The sequence below is a fragment of the Palaemon carinicauda genome, chromosome 4, assembly GCF_036898095.1.
Source record: "Palaemon carinicauda isolate YSFRI2023 chromosome 4, ASM3689809v2, whole genome shotgun sequence".
NCBI classification, from domain to species: domain Eukaryota; kingdom Metazoa; phylum Arthropoda; class Malacostraca; order Decapoda; family Palaemonidae; genus Palaemon; species Palaemon carinicauda.
Window position 1 is genome coordinate 165,182,972 of NC_090728.1, and position 9,663 is coordinate 165,192,634.

The following is a 9,663-nucleotide window of genomic DNA, read 5'->3' on the forward strand; positions in this document are numbered from 1 at the left end:
ATACTATACAAATAGTTCTTGGTAACAGTTTAAACTCATTTTCTTATTGTTTTCAAGATCCACACTTAATTTCCATGAAGGCAAGATAGCATAACAATCCCTTCATACATATATTTCGATAGAAACTGCTAATATTTTCCCAAAGTTTTCCAAACACTTACCTACCCTTCTTGCTTCACTTTTTGTCATCGTACTATCCTTTAATAGTTATTTACTTCCAAATAAATAAGCAAATCAACTTTTTATATTCTTTGACAACCTATAACAATAATATTTGTTTATATTTGTCGTTCTAACCATAATCCTGATAGATAAAAAAAAAAAAATCCCCAATCGCCCCTATTTCAAACTCCAACACAAATTTCTGCAATTTATCTTCACTGTCCTCAATCAATATTTACAGACTAATACACACACAAACCAAGCCACTCCAACACCTAAAAAAGACAATAGACACCTCACACGTCTCGAACTGTCGACCTAACCGCGCCAGGACTCCTCGCTGCTGGGAGGAAGGACGCTGGTGACTGGTACAACACATGAACATACGCAACCGAGGTCTAAGCAATGTCAGGCAGGGCAGCCGACCGGGACTACGGTCTACCCAAAAGCAAAAGCAAAAGTCCTTTAAAAAGAAGGCAACCGTGCTTACCCCATACAAATGGGAAATAAGGACGTTAATAGAGGAAGTCCTCAGTCAATATTCTAATATTTTAAAACATTAGACACCCTATACACCAGTCATGGCCCATTATATAACTTTGGACTTGCGTCTTATTTCATTTCTCTAATTTCTAATATCCTTTTCATTTCTCTAATTTCTAATATCCTTTTCATTTCTCTAATTTCTTATATATATCCTTTTCATTTCTCTAATTTCTAATAATCTTTTAATTTCTCTAATTTCTAATATCCTTTTCATTTCTCTAATTCCTAATATCCTTTTCATTTCTCTAATTTCTAATATCCTTTTCATTTCTCTAATTTCTAATATCCTTTTCATTTCTCTAATTTCTTATATCCTTTTCATTTCTCTAATTTCTTATATATATCCTTTTCATTTCTCTAATTTCTAATAATCTTTTAATTTCTCTAATTTCTAATATCCTTTTCATTTCTCTAATTTCTTATATCCCTTCACTCAAAGTTATTGAATACCCACATGACAGATACCACGATCTAGCCTTTAATATCAATACCATTCACACTAATATCACAATCATGTAATTTACTTTTAAAGGGAAAATGTAATCTTATCACTAACTTACGCAAATACATGAGGGGCAGATCACTCTCTCTCTCTCTCTCTCTCTCTCTCTCTCTCTCTCTCTGAGGCCTTGGTAATTTTTTTCACACCCTGGTAAACATTTCGTTGTTGTTTTTAGAGGCTTTACAAATCCAGTCAACCATTAGCCTCCTCCCTGGGGATGCCTCTGAGAGGATTCGGAGGGGGGGGGAGAGGGAAGAGGGAAGAGGGGAGTAGGGGGGTGTAACACCTAACAGGTCCCGCCCCGCCCTTTTCCTCCCAAACCACAGAGCAACACCACGAAGATATAGTTAGGCTTTTACCTTCCTGTAGTAGCCCCTGAGAAGGCCTACCCTTGACACATGAAGGGAATGTATCTTTATTTTGTACTAACACATGCGTATAAAAGTACAAAATCGTAATTGCGCACGCACACACACGTTATATATATATATATATATATATATATATATATATATATATATATATATATATATATATATATATATACACGCACATACAAACATACTATACATACATCTCTATTGCATGTAAATATGCATGTATGTATGTATGTACACACACACACACATATATATATAAATATATATATATATATATATATATATATATATATATATATATATATATACAGTATATATATATATATATATATATATATATATATATATATATATATATATATAACCAGAAACAAAAACATACATGCACATATACAGGAACTCTAATTCATTACTCTTTTCAAGAGTGGGAACAGCTTTACGTGTTGAAAGGGTTTGCATATCGCCATAGTCAGCAGAGCTTTACTAGTTAGAGCCACCCATACTAGGTTGGTTTGCAGTAAGCGCTCAGACGAAAGTATCTCAAATTCACCATTCCGGACGGGCCAGTTTTGAAAAGTGGCCAACACCATTAGGCCTTCGCACTAAAGTGTAACCTTTTTAAAATGCCTAATAGCAAACAATAATCCTGCAAAACTTAGATTACCATTCTCTCCTTTCAATATCTGTTTTACCCATTCATTGCTTCATGTTTCTCCATGAATTTATGGGATATAATACAATATGGTAAGTCACCTTCAGGGTGTTCTGATGAAAAAATTATATGTATTCCAGATGAGTAAAAACTACAGGAAAGTGGTAAAACGAATGAAGGAAATATAAATATGTAATAGCTGACCTTGAATACACACACACACACACACACACACACACAAAATCCTGTTTTATTTTGGACCTTTTTAATACTTTATTTAAACAAAAATATGTGAAGAATCGATCATGAATCTTTATAAATAATAAATGGCGGATATCGAAATTTCGAAAGTTTTAAAATACAGTCATGAATAAATAACTAGATGAATAAAAGATGGGTTACATCTCATTCATTTTTGCAAGACTTACCATAATGGCTGTTGAGAGAAAGGGATGGATCGGTTTCAATGTATAAGTCAAAGTTTGACAAAAATTTGAATTCAAGAATTTTAAGCGCCCTTAAGGTCCAATAATCCAAGAAAATTCAAACAAGAAACGGCAGACAGAAATGAAAGGCTGAGTCAGTATGATAGTAAAAAAAAAAAAAAAAAAAAAAAACGGAGTAAGAAAACGAATGATGAAAGATACGACATACTTAATTTGTATTTTTTTCAACAGCCGATAAATTTATGAACCTATTAATTATATTACCCTCGTTATCAAATCCTCCTGACTTATTTGTGATATCAAATCCAGATCTTTTTCTTAACTTTATAATAAAATCCAACTCTTATAATAGAAAAAAAGTACATTTCCACCTATACAAAATCCTATATAATACTGAAATAGCATGACTGTCCCTATATAATATTGAAATAACATGACCTACCTATATAATACTGAAATAACATGACTGTCCCTATATAATATTGAAATAACATGACCTACCTATATAATACTGAAATAACATGACTGTCCCTATATAATACTAAAATAACATAACTGAAATAACATGAATGTAAATATCAACATGAACAACTTTCCAGTATTTTTTCTTCAACTCCAGTCTCCCATGCATTTATTTTTTGAGACATCACTTTTTATCTTATATTATCAATATATTACAACTGTCCTTCCTCTCTTGAGCAAGCAACGCCTAATCTGGATTCTTTACGAAAAGCTTTAGCCAGGCGTGATCTTTCATTCATTACAGTATACCTTTGCTCCACTGATAAAATTCTTGTTGGATTTAGATTTAATTTAAAACTTCCCAAACACTCTTCTATTGACCATATCATTCTTTGCATACGTCTAATTTCATTATTATTTTTTGAATTATCCAAACACTTTTATCGACCAAAGCCTTCTTTGCATGCGTTTAATTTGACCATATCATTTTTTGCATAGGTTAATTTCATTATTATTCTTTTTAAATTTCCCAAACACTTTTCTTGACCAAAGCATTTTATGTATACGTTTAACATCATTCTATTCTTTCTTTTTTAATTTCCCAAACACCGTTCTATTAACCATATCAATCTCGGCATATGTTAAATTTCATTATTATTTTTTTTTAAATTTCCCACTTTTATTGACCAAACCATTCTTTGCATACCTTTGATTTTATTCGATTTGTTTTTCAATTTCCCAAACACTGTTCTATTGACCAAACCATTCTTTGCATACGTTTAATTTTCTACTTTCTTTCTAAATTCTCAAACACTTTCCTATTAACCATATTATTATTTAAATACGTTTAATTTTATTCTATTTTTTTTTAATTTCCCACACACTTTTCTATTGATCATATCATTCTCTGCATACGTTTCATTTAATCATATTTTCTTTATAATGCAGGGATTGAATATCGAAAAACACACATACATCAACTGGAGAAAGGAAACAAAATGAATCAATGTTAAAATGCGAAGACCAAATGCACTTGCCCCGTAAGACAGTATCACCAATAAACAACGGGAAAATCCCTTAAGATCTCAGTAACAGAGAGGAAATCACAGATATGACTCAACTTTACGATTTCAAGGAAGAAATGGCTTGGCCGGTAAAACGATGTTTACACTGGGCTCACGGGGTCTAAACAGATGATATGAATGATAAAGATTTATAAATACTGAATAAGAGAGAGAGAGAGAGAGAGAGAGAGAGAGAGAGAGAGAGGCAATTCCCTCATCATAGTTGTAAACAGACGTTCAGAATTAGCCCGGCCGTTTCTAGTCTTCTTCCCCTGATGAGTGACAAGATGGGAGATGAGTACAGACTATTTGATGTGCAACCCCCCCCCCCTCTCTCTCTCTCTCTCTCTCTCTCTCTCTCTCTCTCTCTCTCTTGCAAAACAAAAAAATTGGTGGAAAATGATGGAAATAAAATGTAAGATAGAAAATGCAGAACAAAAGATTATACAGTCGAAAGAAAATGAAAAAAGGGACTTAGAAGAAAGGACACTTCAAAATATAAAAAAAAAAAAAAAAAAAAAAACCCAAAGTACTTTACTCCTATGCAAAAAAGATGATCAAAGGGAGATTAGAAATAAGCCCTCTAAGAATTGAAGAACGGCTAACGAATGAAAAAAGGAAATATGCAACATATTAGCAGAAAAATATAAGAGTGATTTCACGCCAAGAATTGCGAATGAGAATAATGAAACAGAAATGAGAGATGAAAATGTTGAATATCTAACGGATATAGATATTAATGAAGCAGATATTGTCAAGGCTATAAACGAAATTAAAAATGAATCAGCAGCCGGACCAGATGGAGTTCCAGCATTTTTGTTTAAAAAAAAACTGCAAACACTATCGCGAAGCCGCTTGCAATACTGCTAAGACAAAGTGTAGATATGAGCGAGATATGTGTTAAACATAAATTAGCTTATATAACACCTATCTTCAAAAGTGGATCAAGACTAAAGGCAAGCAATTATAGACCTGTTAGTCTAACATCACATATTATGAAAGTGTATGAGAGGGTAATAAAAAAGAAAATAATGAATCATTTGGTTAAAAATAATTTGTTTAATATAGGTCAACACGGTTTTGTACCCGGAAAAAGTACACAAACACAACTCATCGCACACTATGAAAACATATAAAAAAATATGATAAATGAAAAACACACAGATGTGATCTATCTAGGTTTTGCAAAAGCATTTGACAAGGTAGACCATAATATATTAAGAGAAAAAAAATGAGAAAGCATAATATTGTGGGAAAGATAGGAAAATGGGTAAAAGAATTCCTGCAAAACAGAAAACAGATAGTAGTTGTAAATGACGAGAAATCAGATGAAGCTCAGGTAATATCTGGCGTGCCACAAGGTACGGTATTAGCTGCACTGCTGTTTGTTATTATGATCTCAGACATAGACTGTGATGTTGAGAACTCCGTAGTGAGAAGTTTCGCCGATGAGACAAGAATAAGTAGAGAAATTACTTGTGATGAAGACAGGAACTCACTACAAAGAGATCTAAACAAAATATATGAAAGGGCAGAGATAAATAGGATGGTATTTAACTCCGATAAATTCGAATCAATAAATTATGGAAACAGAGAAGGAATGGTGTATGCATACAAGGGACCTAATAACGAGACAATCACAAACAAGGAAGCAATTAAAGACCTTGGTGTAATGTTAAATAGGAATATGTTATGCAACGACCAAATAGCAACACTGTTGGCTATATGTAAAGCAAAAATGGGAATGTTATTCAGACACTTTAAAACAAGAAAAGCTAAACACATGATTATGCTTTACAAAACTTATGTACGTAATACACTCGAGTACTGCAATGTGATATGGTACCCACACTTCCAAAAGGATATAGCACAAATAGAGAGTGTACAAAGGTCCTTTACTGCTAGAATAGAAGAAGTTAAGGACCTTGACTACAGGGAAAGACTGCAACTATAGTCTAGAAAGGAGAAGAGAACGCTACATGATAATACAAGCATGGAAGCAAATAGAAGGAATTACTGAAAACATCATGGAGCTAAAAATATCAGAAAGAGCAAGCCCAGGTAAATTAATAATGCCAAAAAATATACCAGGAAAACTAAGGAAGGCGCACAGGACATTAATCCACTACGCACCAGCATCGATAATGCAGCGACTATTTAATGTGCTGCCAGCTCATCTAAGACACATATCAGGAGTGAGCGTAGATGTGTTTAAGAATAAGCTCGATAAATACCAAAGATGCATCCCAGACCATCCAAGACTGGAAGATGCAAAAATACACCGGAAGATGCATTAGCAACTCTCTGGTGGATATACGAGGTGCCTCACACTGAGGGACCTGGGGGAACCCAAACATAAAATAAGGCTCTCTCTCTCTCTCTCTCTCTCTCTCTCTCTCTCTCTCTCTCTCTCTCTCTCATAAAATTATCGTGGTCTACACACGTGTAAAAAAAAAAAAAAAAAAAAAAAAAGTTTCAATCGGAAATTCTCAGTAAAAATGTTCTCAGCCGTATTTCAGTAAAATACAGGCGACCGTAATTTTTACCCTACTTTGTTATTATCTTTTACGGGTTGGTGACCGTAATATCACTCCTTAACGTCAATATTTTTTTTTAAAACGGTAAATGACTGGCGATATTTATTTCAGGGTTTTTACCGTTTTTAATTATTCTTTTTAACAGTATGATAAAATGTTAGATCAGCAAGTTTACCTACCTTCAATCAAATTAAATACGAATGTAAATAAAATGTAATAAATATTATATAATACGTACAAGAAAGCAGGTGCCCCCGGAATGCTATAATTATAATCGCCCACGCTAACATTATCAAAAGCTATAGATTAATAATTTAATATCTACGGTACAACGGACTTTTCTCCATCCTATTCCAGTTCAAAAGTTCAAAGTAGGAGCGAATGTTTTTATGTTGACCAGGCTGATATGAGTCTTTTTATTGTTTATATATGACATCTGTTTTTGACATTGTTAATAGTTTATATAGGACATATCTGTTTTGACGCTGTTACTGTTATTAGAATGATATATTGTTAATTTATTCTCATCATTTATTTATTTCCTTATTTCCTTTCATCACTGGGCTATTTTTCCCTGTTGAAGCCCTTGGGCTTATAACATCTTGCTTTTCCAACTAGGGCTGTAGCTTGACTAATAATAACAACAACAACAACAACAACAACAATAATAATAATAATAATAATAATAATAATAATAATAATAAATGCATTCACTTTACTTATTTTACTTTACTTTACTTTAAGGGCTGTTTTTCTGGTCCGATACAGCAGGGGAACCCTACTCTTTACAGGACCTCCCCAGTCATTTTATCATGTTCGTTCGAAAGCATTCAACATTTCAGTATCTACACAATGTCACTTTTGGACGTACTGCACTCTATAGTAAAACTTATCTGCTTTGAGGATTAACGGTATAATTATCAGACTGATTAAAAACCTCTAACATTTTTCTATAAGATTTCCACTGTCATTTTGAGCACCAAGCCCGAAATTTTTATTAAAATTTCTCGTTACTCCTTTTTATTGACGTTAATTGATAACCCTTTTCATCAGTCTGGATGAACATTCATCCGAAGGATTCTTGTAACGCTGAATATCATAACATATCAAGCAGCGCCTTGATAACTTCCTTAAATAAGATGCCTGTGCACAAGCAAAACTTCAAGAAAAATAATGAACTTTTTTTATGAACTGTGGGGATTGACTACATTTACTGTATGGGTGTTACCTTCATACTGAAGAAACACAGCACTGAGCATGTAACCCAGTAATGGGAACTACTGTACAGTCAATTTTTTTAGTGAGGCAGGTTTGCACCGACTCGCAGGGGAGCCCTTTTAGTTCCGAAAAGTTTTCTGATCGCTGATTGGTTGGACAAGATAATTCTAACCAATCAGATAGCAGGAAACTTTTCCGAGCTAAAAGGGCACCCCTGCGAGTCGGTGCAAAAGCACCTCATTAAAAGAAATTGACTATAGATATAATTGCAAACAATACATAATGATGAAAACTAAATTTTTTGTAGGGATGATACTCGAGAGCAGAATTAAGAATCTAAGACAATTAAACTGGTAAACAGAGGTTACTTACTTGAGGCTATAATGTGAAGAGGATCTGCAAAAGAAAAAAAAAAAAGTCAAATTTTTCTTTAAACACTAAATTTCAATACACAAAACACTAATTGATATGCATGTGTAATATGATTAGAGTACATGTATTCATGAAATTAGATTTTTTTTATTATCAAGTCATTTCCCTAGATAGAGGGATGGATAGGTTTTGATAAAAGGTAAAGAAAGTCATTGCCAGTGTTCATTCAACCGCTGCATCAGTCGCATTGGAATTTAACCTTATTTTATGCGCACTTTCTTGCTGCCTTGATTTTAAGGTCTTATCCTTCGAATGCATACTTCTTGACATCTATCGACCTCTTTCCACGCCTTTCTATCACTCTACTCACCTTAAAACTTTAAATCATACAATTTCTTTCCATTTTTATTTTTTGTAAGACCAGAGTACCTCGAAATATTTTATTAAATTCTTTCATCGTGTTAACCTTCTGACTACAACTTCTATGTATCACCATATTTTATTATATCATTATTAGTAGCAAAGCTACAACCCTAGTTGGAAGAGCGGGACTCTGTAAGCCCCGGGCTCCAAGAAAAAAATAGCCCAGTGAGGAAAGGAAATAAACAAACTACAAGTTTTTCCTTCTAACAGCTTCAACTTTTTCCTTACAATTAACATTCTCAATTTATTCTCATAAAGAACAGTTGGTTCAATTATCTCCTCGTACATTTTCCCCTTTGTTTCCACAGTATCTTACTATTATTTTGCGAGATTCATCGTTTCTCTCTTTCTAATGTTGTTCACATTTTACTCTTAAATACTTACATATATGAACCACTTTCATTTATCAAATAACAAATTTCGCATTTATTGATCCATTTCTCTAGATTTCATTTACTCTCATAAGCTGACTCTTGTTCACATTTACTCTTTTTCTCCTCTTGCAAATGATATAATTTTCCTAGTTTCTGATATTTCTCTTTATTGGCCCTAATTACCACAGCATCAAATGTAAACAAGAACTATTCTATATCCTTAATAACGATTAACGATTCAGAGGTTTTGGTGGCTTGGTAGAAACGTCCTTGCATGGAGATTGTCAGACTGGGGTTAGAGTCCTGCTCAAACTATTTAGTTCCTTTGGTCGCTACAACTTCATCATCCTTGTGAGCTAAGGATGGGTGGTTTTGGGGAAGCATATCGGTCGACCCCCCATCTCTCTCTCTCTCTCTCTCTCTCTCTCTCTCTCTCTCTCTCTCTCTCCTTATTTCTATTCTGAACATTGAATCCATTTCTGAAGGTCTGTGTCGTAACGAACAATAACATAGATGGCAGATGAA

The 9,663-nt window shown here is 33.5% G+C and overlaps 1 protein-coding gene across 1 annotated transcript in view; it reads right to left on the reverse strand.

Annotated features, from left to right (window-relative positions):
• Positions 1-8,367, reverse strand: part of LOC137640151 (leucine-rich repeat and immunoglobulin-like domain-containing nogo receptor-interacting protein 1) — a 140,978-nt gene extending 132,611 nt beyond the window's left edge. The window contains exon 1 of the mRNA XM_068372653.1: positions 8,342-8,367. The gene's annotated coding sequence lies outside the window, so the exon portion shown is untranslated. The remainder of the gene's footprint in view (positions 1-8,341) is intronic.
• Between the last annotated feature and the right edge of the window lie 1,296 nt (positions 8,368-9,663).